Source organism: Triticum aestivum, chromosome 5D (assembly GCF_018294505.1).
Source record: "Triticum aestivum cultivar Chinese Spring chromosome 5D, IWGSC CS RefSeq v2.1, whole genome shotgun sequence".
Taxonomy (NCBI): domain Eukaryota; kingdom Viridiplantae; phylum Streptophyta; class Magnoliopsida; order Poales; family Poaceae; genus Triticum; species Triticum aestivum.
This window is the reverse complement of record NC_057808.1, coordinates 374949614-374960062: the sequence shown is the minus strand read 5'-3', so window position 1 is coordinate 374960062 and position 10449 is coordinate 374949614. Positions and strand designations below refer to the sequence as shown.

Here is a 10449-nt window from a genome sequence, read left to right as displayed (position 1 = left end):
ATCCCATTCTTGTTCATTACATGGGATTGTGTGAAGATGACCCTTCTTGCGACAAAACCACAATGCGGTTATGCCTCTAAGTCGTGCCTCGACACCTGGGAGATATAGCCGCATCGTGGGCGTTACACGCGCCCCCACGGAAGAAACCAAGATCAAAAAGCAAAAACGGGAAGACTTACCCGAATGGCCGCCCGCGTCGCGAGGAACTCGTCATTATATTGCCTCAACGCCGCGGCCTGGGACTGAAGCCGGTTCCGGACTTCTTGCGCCGCCACATTCACCACGGCCGTCCCTCCACCCGGTGTCCACCCCGCGCTGGCGCTGGCCGCCTCCACATCCTGGGCCGACGAGCTGGAGCACGCGGCCTTCTGCGGGTCCGGAGCCGAAGTGGCCTTCCCCGCGCGCTGGCGCGATGGCGACTGGACCACCAGGTCCGTCCTCGCAGCCGGCTCGCCCCCAGCCGATTACGCAGGCGGCACGTTAGGCCGGCTGCCTTGGGCCGCCCCAGTCGGCAAGGACGGTGCCGCCTCCCTCTCCGGGACGACGACGTCGTCCTCCCTCTCCAACCCCGGCAAGTCGCCGCCGGCTTCCTCCGGCGGGGGCTCCAGGACCTCGGGCGCCGCGACACGAAGGGGGGTGATGAGAAAGACCCCCTCTGCTGTCGCTGCGGCTGCAGCCTCTGCCTGGGCCTTGGCCGCCGCGTCGGCATGCGCCTTCGCCGACTCCTCCTCCTCCTGTGCCGCCTTGGCGGCAGCCGCCCTCAGCTCCTCCGCCTCCCGCTCCTCCCGCGCCTCGCGCGCATTTCGCTCCGTCGCCGCTTGAAGCTCAGGGCGGGGGTCCACACGGCGGGTGCTCCCGGATCCTCCCGGCGACCCAACCACGGAGGCAGCAGCAACCCGCTCAAGAGAAAGCGGAGCCCTGATTTTTTGAGACAAGGCAAGGATTCAGAAATCGACAAGAAAAGAAGAAAGAGTATGCAAAAGAATATACACTTACGCCGACACCGTCTGCGGCTGCTTCACCACCTTGCGGAAGTGGGCCGCCTTCGCGGCCGCCTCATCCCGCCTGGTCGCCGCCGCCCCACCCTTGGGCTTCTTCGGCCGACTGCCGAACAAGCCCGACGCGGCCCGGCGCTTCTGCCCGCCGCCCCGAGCAGGCGGCGCGGCGGAGGAACCGGCGCCATGGCCGGACGCCGGCTGGCGGCGCGGGACGACTTCCGCCTCATCGTCATCCGGCCAGTCGTCGAAGCTGGCTCCAAGCCCGGAGCCGCCTGCTTCGCCGCCTCCCGCCTCGGTGTTGTCGTCCATGGCGGCCGCCCCCAAGTCGTGGTCCTCCAAGTCATGCTCCGCCCGGTCGGGGAGAAATCGGCGATCCGGCCCCGACCCGGCCGAGGTCGAAGGAGAGGGCTCTGCCAAGACGTGCCGACTAGTCAGAGTCGGCCAAGAAAAACTTGGCGACAAAACTAAGAGAAGAAAGGATAAAGAAAGCATACCGTAGGCAGGGGATGAGCACGGGAGTACGGCTCCTTGCCAAACCGCCACTCTGCGGAGAGCTTGCAGTTCGCAAGATAATTCACCATATGAGCCACCTCGTCGTGCGGCATATCCTTGGTGCACATCCGACTTGGATTGAGTTGGCCGCTCATCTGACAGATCAGATGAGGGCGGCTTTGAAGCGGAAGCACCCGGCGCGCGACGAAGGCGGCCAGCAGGTCGGACCCAGTTAGGCCCTCCGACTGGATCATTACCCGGAGTTGGGCGACGGCCGCGACTCCAGCCGGCGACAGCGTCACGGCCCGATAGGACCACTGGGGCCGCCTCCCAGCCGGCGGGCCGGCTACGTAAGCCGGCAAGTTGATGTAGTCGCCTTGCGGGGCGACGTTCTTCACGTAGAAGTACGACTTTTGCCAGCGCTTCACCGACTGGATCAACGTGATGACGGGGAAGGGGTTGTCGGCTGCCGGCCTCCGCATCGCGATGAAGGCGCCGCTCTGAGCCGGCACGCCCTGCATGCGGGTGCCGAGCTTGGTTTGGAAGAATTCCCACCAGAGCTCGAGGGTGGGGAGAACGCCGAGAAAGCCTTCGCACAGGGTGACGAAGGCGGACAGCAGCACCACCGTGTTTGGAGTGAGGTGGTGCGGCTGGAGCTGATAAAACTCGAGGAAGGAGCGGAAGAAAGCGCTCGCCGGCAGGCCGAGGCCGCGCAGGAAGTGCGAGCGAAAGATTACCCGCTCGCCTTCCTCCAGCGCCGGCGTGATCTCCTTCTCCGGTGCAAGACGGACCCGCACCTGGTCCTTGCCGGGCAACCGCCGCGTCTTGCGGAGGAAGTCGACGTGGTCCATATGGACGTTGGAGCCGTCCTAGTCCCCGCCGTACTGCATGATGGCGAGAAGCTGGCGAGGAAGGGTGCGGCGGCGGAGAAAGCACGGCCCAGCGGCGGCAAAGCTGCGGGGTGGAGTGAAGATTGGTGGGACGGCGCGGCGGCGAGGCGCTGCTGCAATGGAAAGGAGGAGGAAGAAGATGGCGGAGAGAAGAGGAGCGTGCGAGCGTCTGCCGCTTCCCCTCCTCCCCCTACTTATAGCCTCGTGCGGCGAAGCCGAGGAGGCGAGGCGTGGGGGGGAACGTGGGATTAACTGCGCCCACTCCCCCACGTCCCGCGATTATTGAGCCCTAACGGCGTGCGAAAACCGCCGCCGGAGGCGTGCGGACAGCTTTGGGCCACAGAGAATCCGCGCCTGGGCCTAGGCCTAGGAGTGGTGGGCCCCCGGCTTGCGGCGACGTCCTGTCGCGCGCGTGGGTTGGCAGGCATTTTTCAGCCGGAGGATGCCACGTGGTTCGCGGGCGGCGAGCGGCCGGCCCGCAGCCCGGCGCGCGCACCAACTGACTCCCGCCTTTCGACTTTAGAAATTTCGCCAAGACGGCGCGCCCAACCGAAGCCGACTCCCAGCTGCTGGCTCGTCAAGATAAGAAGCTGACCGAGCTTCTCGACCTCCTCTCAGCCTCGAAGCCCAACCAGCTTCGGGGACTACTGTCGGAGTAAATGGCCACGGGTAGCCTAACCGACTCCCCCTGGCTCTTCAAGGAATTATCAGGCCATTCGAGCCTTCAAGCATCCAGAGCATGGGGCCGCCTTCCTCCGGCCGGCTATCCCCAGGGCCGACTACCAGAAGGCGACCCGGCCTCAAAAACCTTCCCGAAGAAAACTACGAGATGGCCGACTCCAGGAAGCCGGCCCCAAGAGGACCGACTCCTAGAAGACGGCCATGAAGAGAGCCGACTCCCAGAAGCCGGCCAAGACTGCACCCACCAGGGCTGCACCCACATAACGGTGATAAGACGGGGCGTGGCCGCAGTACAGCCCACTACCCCCGAATCCCGGAACAGGCATGGCCACAGGGCGCCGTACGGGTTAGCCATCCCCCGTCCGGTGCGGCACTGTAGCCATGTTGACCTCGATGTCACCCACGACAGGCGCCAGTACGGCCCGCGGGCGGCGGGCCCCTTTAGCCAGAGAGACGCTCGAAGGCGGCCCGACCTCCCCTAGTCGGCCAAGGGCGTAGCCGACTCCCAATAGCCGGCTACCTCCCTCCCTCGTAACATGTGCATCATTAAGGAGACAAGACGAGGTGAGGCTACAGTGAGAGCCCGCAAGGCGGCGGCACTGTAGCCACGCTTACCTCGACAAAGCCCTCGTCATCAGAGGCGAGGCAACAGTAACCAACCGCCGACAAGGCCCCCAAGCGGTGGGGCTGGCCTGTCGGCCAAGAGGTCGGCAGCCGGCGGGACCCACCAGTCGGCGGGCCCCAATGGCCGGCGGAGAAGCCGGCGAGCACAGACACTGACGGCTGGGACCCGCACCCAGCCGGATTACCATTGTACCCCTGGGGGTAGGCCTATATAAACCCCCCGGGACACCCATGCAAAGGGTTGATCTCACATAGTTTCACACACCACATAGAGAGAAAAGGAGAGCTAGCCTTGCCCTTCTTCTTCCCCTAGCCAAACAGCTCAAGGAGCACTTGTAGCTACTTGTATTGATCTAGTGATCATGCGGAGACCCCGCAGAGCAGGACTAGGGGTGTTATCTCCACGGAGAGCCCCGAACCTAGGTAAGATCCGCCGGCGTGCATGTCTTCGCCTTATCCCGTTTCCAGGCACCGGCGATGTCTTACTGGCTCCCACAATGATAAGCCACCCGTTGGCATATGTCGCACCTACCACCCGACAATTTCGGTTTTACCATGTGCTCTTGACACATGTAGAAGGAAATATGAACGTTTTCTAGGGTAATAAAAATGATATCGTATTTTAAATGAAATTTAGTGGTTTTCTAAACATACAGGTAAAAAAAACTATCCTGTTGAAAATAAGGACCTCTTAAGAGGTAATTACCAAGTATTTGTATTTGAATTGTTGTGTGTCCAGAATGTTTGCCAAACTGGTTTAATTAATCTGCTGTCTAAATTACTGGCCACCCCTTAAATAAATCCTCTTCCTAAGCCACCCCTCAGTTTAGCTGTCTCTGTAGCAGTTTGTATACACACATCTATAAGTAGAGATAGTTTATATCGATCCTTTGCATTCGTTTATCTTAAGTCTTAACCATTGTTGTACCTTATGTCAGCGACAAAAGGTGCCAAATTCCCATATTTTTACTACATCCATATGTGTCATCTTGAATATTAGCTTAGTTATTTGTGATCATGCAACATACTTCTCCAGTTCAGTTATTTGAGTGTGCTTAGTCAGCCAAAAAGAAAATCGTTATGTATTATGGTTAAATATTGTAACTATTGTTCTGTTTATCTCCAGCTTCTTAATTTGTTGATTCAAGTTTTGGAAATAGGTTTCCATGCGTGAATATGAAATGATCAATCTTGTCTTGCAGTGTCGAGGATGCTCCACACATGGAAAATTTGAGTTTGCATGGCCATCCAGAGAGGTGATGGCATGTACAAGTCATTTCCTTGGACTTACTCATATGTAACACTTCGATTGTGAATCTCTTTTCCTAGATTTTACAAGCGTTCCCGTTCCTCCACCGCTCGTTGCTCAGTCTTAGTTCTGTAACCCTGTTCTTTAATCTTCACTTATAATGCATATATGTGACACTGTACTTTGTTATCATGTTTAGTTGGCCGGGAGTGAATATTATTTTGCTCCCTCTATATTGAATCTTTGAAAAGCATATACAAATCAGTGGGATATTTAACCTTCACTTATAATGCACAAACATGGAACTGGACATTGTTACTATGTTTTGCTAATCTTGAATCATTTGTTCTCTTTGTGAAATCTGTGAAAAGCAAATATAAAGCTGTCTATGCCTACTGCTTATTGTGTTATACCATGTTGCGTAAGTATTCATCTATAATGTCCAGCCGTGAGTCAACATGCCTATTGGAAGCTTCAATTTTAAAAAACCTTCTAAATTATGACATTTTTATGGGTTATAGGAATAACTATACTGGATATTTACTTTTATTGAGACAATTCCAAATAGCACGACATTCTTTGCATTGTGTCCAAGTAAACAGAAAGCGCCGGAGCGACTACCTATTGTATTAGATAGTGTTTACATTTCAGTATGTACCCTTCTTTCCTTCCGCGCATTAGGAAGATCTAAAAGCATCTCCAACAGCTGCGCCAAAAGATGCGCGCGCGCGGTAAACTGGCTCTTTAGCGCGCGCAGGACATTTTCGCGCGCTCCAGCGATGGCGGGAAACGATTGCGCACGCGCGGGAAAAGGCGGCAGCTCACGCGCTAGATTTGACGCACCGCTTCCGGCGCGCCTATAAATTGCGGCGCTCGCCATGCGGCTATCCACACTGCCACGCGCGCTCTCCACCGCTTCCTCGTAGCTCCCTTTGCTTCCTCGCCGCTCCAGCGCCCCGCCACCGACGCGCCACCATGCCGCCGCGCCGCCAAGGAGCGTCGGGCTACCGCGGCGTCCGCCAACGCCCCAACGGCTGGTACTACGCCGAGATCCGGTCCGGCGACGTCCGGCTCGGCCTCGGCACCTTCGAGACTGCGCACGAGGCCGCCCGCGCGTACGACGCGGCGGCGTGGCGCCTAGACAGGCCGCGCGCGCAGATGAACTTTCAGGACGTCTACACGCGCCAGCAGGCGCAGGACGTCGCCCCTCCGCCTCGTATTATTACGGACCAGGACCGTGCGGAGCACACTCGGCGGCAGTGCCGCCTCCTCATCGCCGAGGAGGACGAGCGAGGCATGGCGGAGTGGCACCGCCGCCACCCGAAGGACGTCGCCAACGAGCAAGCCTACCGGCCGGAGAGGACATATAGATATCAAATTTGATGCAAATGGAAGACCTCCGTGGATGCGGAGAAATGAGATCCGGCCTCCCAAATCCATGTTGCCCATACAATGTGATAAACACTATGTAGCAATACAAAGATCTGGGATAAAGTTTTACAACGGGTCACAAAATGTGCAAGTTCACCACCTAGATACAATCGATAGATAAACTATAGATAGATAGCCTAATAAATGGAGGGGCGCTGGACTTAACCATTTCCTCGCCGGTCCTTTTCCTTGGGGTCTCCGGAGCGCCGGTAGTATTCCTCCATGTAGGCATCGACGGCCGGAGGACAGTCGTCGCGCGTCGTGCCCCCGTCGGACAATGAGGAGATGATCCTGACCAGACGACGGGCAGCCTAGGCCTGCTCCTTGGCGAGGCACAAGCGTGCAGAAAGGGATCAGGAGCAATGCCATGAAACTAATCGTAATTTCATCACCAAATTGAGCAAAATGATCGACATAGTTCATTCATCACATAGTTGGACCATACATACCCATGTCACGTTCTCGATCACTTGGCAGAGCTCGCCGTCCACGTTGCCATGGACCAGCTGGTGACCTGACGTCCTGGGATCGAGCAAGACGGTAGAGCTGGACCAAACTGCGTTCAGATTATCTGTTGCAAAGTGAAAATACTGGTTAAACATGTGGTTTTATGAAAGTATAATGATGCTGATATGCTTCGGGTTAAATGCGGACACGTCTGCACTGATGATCAATGACAAATACTCGTACAGAGATACTACAAAGGAGTAAGTGCAGCTACACATACAGTAAAGAACTAAAGATCATCAAAACTGGATACGATACTATTGAACTAAACATGATCCTTAAGTTTCAGAATTTTTTTGCCATTTTTTTATTTTACTATTCACCGTGGTGCTATGTACTACCTGGGTGTAGAAAAATCGCTCTCCAAACCTTCGATCCCCGAATCATAACCGGATTCTGTTCGACAGACCATGTCCACCGTCCACACAAGTGACCAGTCAGCCTGCCACTGCTATTCATCAGTCCTCAGTCCTCACGCACTACCAAGTCCTACCCAGATCGGATCCATGCTAACCACAAATCCCAGTCCAAGGTCCGTAATAATGCACCAGTGGAGACACCAAGAAAGTATAATCGAAAACAACAGCAACGGAATCCTTGACCCAAACTTCTTCATAACGGCTACGACTGCAAGGGGCAAAAAAATTAATGGGAGCAAGAGCAGCTTCTTTGTTCGTCTCATGCTATTTTTCCATAAGACCATTGATGCCTTATCTAGCCAGTGCATAAGTTGAGGATCTGGCTTCCATGCTAGTTTCAACAGAAACCATGCAGCCCCTCCAATTTTCAAACAAGACACGCAACAACAAAATGCACATACCTTCCCTCGGCCTCGCTCTTGTGCTGCTGATCTCTTTGGCCTCTCCCGCAAGTTCCTGCACACAGCATGAGAAGAACTCCCTTCTCCAGTTCCTTGCCGAGCTCTCACAGGACGGTGGCCTTGCAGCCTCATGGCGGAACAACACGGATTGCTGCAAGTGGGAAGGGATCACCTGCAGGAAAGATATGACGGTCACCGAAATCTTGCTGCCTTCGAAGGGCCTCCAGGGGAAAATCTCACAGTCCCTTGGGATCCTCACCGGGCTGCAGTACCTTGACCTCTCTCACAACTCGCTGTCCGGTGGTCTGCCGCTGGAATTGGTGCCGTCCAGCAGCATCATCTTCCTTGATGTAAGCTTTAACCAGCTCAATGGGACACTCCACGAGTTGTCATCTTCAACCCCTGCCCGGCCTCTGCAGGTACTGAACATCTCAAGCAACCTATTTGCAGGACAGTTTCCATCCACCACATGGAAAGCAATGGAGAATCTGATAGCACTCAACGCAAGTAATAACAGCTTTACAGGGCACATACCAACTCATTTCTGTAGCAGTTCACCATCCCTAGCCGTGCTAAATCTGTGTTTAAACAAATTCAGTGGCAACATCCCCAAACAACTTGGTGATTGCTCCAAGCTGAGGGAGCTCAGGGCCGGGTACAACAACATCAGCGGAGAAGTCCCAGATGAACTCTTCAATGCTACTTTGTTGGAATACCTGTCTTTTCCTAAAAATTATTTAAATGGAGCTATTAATGATGCACACCTGCCCAACCTCAGAAATCTAGTAACGCTTGATCTTGGAGGGAACATTTTCAGTGGCAAGATTCCTGATTCCATAGGCCAGCTCAAGAAATTGGAGTTGTTCCATATGGACAACAACAACATGTCAGGGGAGCTGCCATATGCTCTAAGCAACTGCACGAATCTCAGAATAATCGACCTCAAGACAAACAACTTCAGTGGACAGCTCAATAAGGTCAATTTCTCCAGCCTGCCCAATCTAAAGATATTAGACCTTCTGTACAACAGCTTCTCTGGCACAATTCCAGAAAGTATATACTCTTGCAGCAACCTGACTGCACTGCGGCTGTCTAGCAACCATTTAGATGGGCAGCTTTCACCACGAATTGGCGATCTGAAGTACCTCACCTTCCTATAACTTGCTCATAATTCTTTTAGAAACATCACAGATGCACTTCGGATCCTTAAGAGCTGCAGGAACCTTATCACCCTGCTTATCGGGTGGAATTTCATGGGAGAGCACATGCCAGAGGATGATATACTTGATGGTTTTCCAAATCTTCAGGCTCTTGCGATAGATCGGTGCTCATTGTTGGGAAAAATACCTCGTTGGCTATCAAAGATAACAAACTTGGAAATGTTATTTTTATATGGCAATCAACTTACTGGACCAATACCTGACTGGATCAGCAGTCTAAACTTCCTCTTCCATCTAGACATAAGAAACAATAGCCTCACCGGGGAAATTCCAACAGCACTGATGGATATGCATATGCTGAAGTCAGAAACAACTGAAGCCCATTTTGACCGAATTGTCTTCAGACTACCTGTTTATGAAGGTCCATCACATCAGTACCGTTTACCCACTGCATACCCTAAAGTGTTGGATCTAAGCAACAACTGGCGAGATCCCTCTTGGGATCGGCCAGCTGAAATATCTTCTTTCACTAAATTTGAGCTTCAACGACCTAACAGGACAGATCCCAATATCAGTATGCAATCTCACAAACCTGCAGGTACTAGACTTCTCGAGTAACAATCTCACTGGTGCAATCCCAGCTGCATTGAACAGCCTGCAATTCCTCTCAGCATTCAACATTTCTTACAACGACCTTGAAGGTTCTATTCCATCTGGAGGTCAGTTTAACACATTTCAGACTTTTAGCTTCGACGGGAACAACAAGCTCTGTGGCGCTATGCTCGTTCACAAATGTGGTTCAGCTAAAGCACGTCCAGCCAACATTGTATCAACCAAACAGACTGACTCCAAGGCCACCTTCGCGATTGCCTTCGGCGCGTTCTTTGGTGTAGGGGTGTTGTATGACCAGATAGTCTTATCAAGGTATTTCGGCTAGTACCAGTTCAGTTTTAATATCGGTTTATTTAGCTCAGAGTTGAGATTAGGCTACTATTCAGCAACATTCCAGAGAATCTAGGTGTGAGTCATCATTATGTATAGAAAAATATTCTAGGGTGAGGGTGATTGTGGAGGTGTAATAATGCGAGACTGTTAGTACTGAAGCATTAGAAATGTATCTGAAACTCAACATGTTGGTGAAGAGGCTCACAAATCCCTCGGAAAGACAAGTCAGGGGACAGAAAAATGTTCATCGACGACACGTGGACTTGGGGGTAGTAGTATGTTACTCGTCCTAATTGTTCAGTGCAGAACAGGGTATTCATACATTGCTCGTCCATTTATCAGCATAGATTAGATTCAAAAGAACATGCATACCTGACAGTTTCACTATCTCATGGTAAAGGGGTACCAAACCAGGAATTTGTTATCTCGCAGAAAAAGGGTACCAGACCAGGAATTTGTTTTCATCCAATCCGTGCCTGAACCTGAACCAGAACGGCCAAACCAGGAATTTGTTTTTGTCCAATGCATGCCTGAACCTGAACCTGAACACAAGAACACGGGATAAAGAAGAAACCCCAACAATAATGGGTAGAGCTACACCTAAGACTGATAATCAGCACAACACCATCTTAAAACAAAAAAAAATTGCATG

The 10449-nt window shown here is 53.2% G+C and overlaps 1 long non-coding RNA gene and 1 pseudogene across 1 annotated transcript; one reads left to right on the top strand and one right to left on the bottom strand.

Moving 5' to 3' along the window:
- Positions 1-6324: 6324 nt before the first annotated feature.
- On the bottom strand, positions 6325-7682 carry LOC123121894 (uncharacterized). Its single transcript, XR_006459930.1, has 3 exons — positions 7214-7682; positions 6815-6936; positions 6325-6682 (listed from the first exon to the last, which is right to left on the bottom strand). It is a non-coding gene; the product is annotated as an uncharacterized lncRNA (long non-coding RNA).
- Positions 7683-9789, top strand: LOC123121893 (receptor-like protein 3; annotated as a pseudogene).
- Positions 9790-10449: the final 660 nt, after the last annotated feature.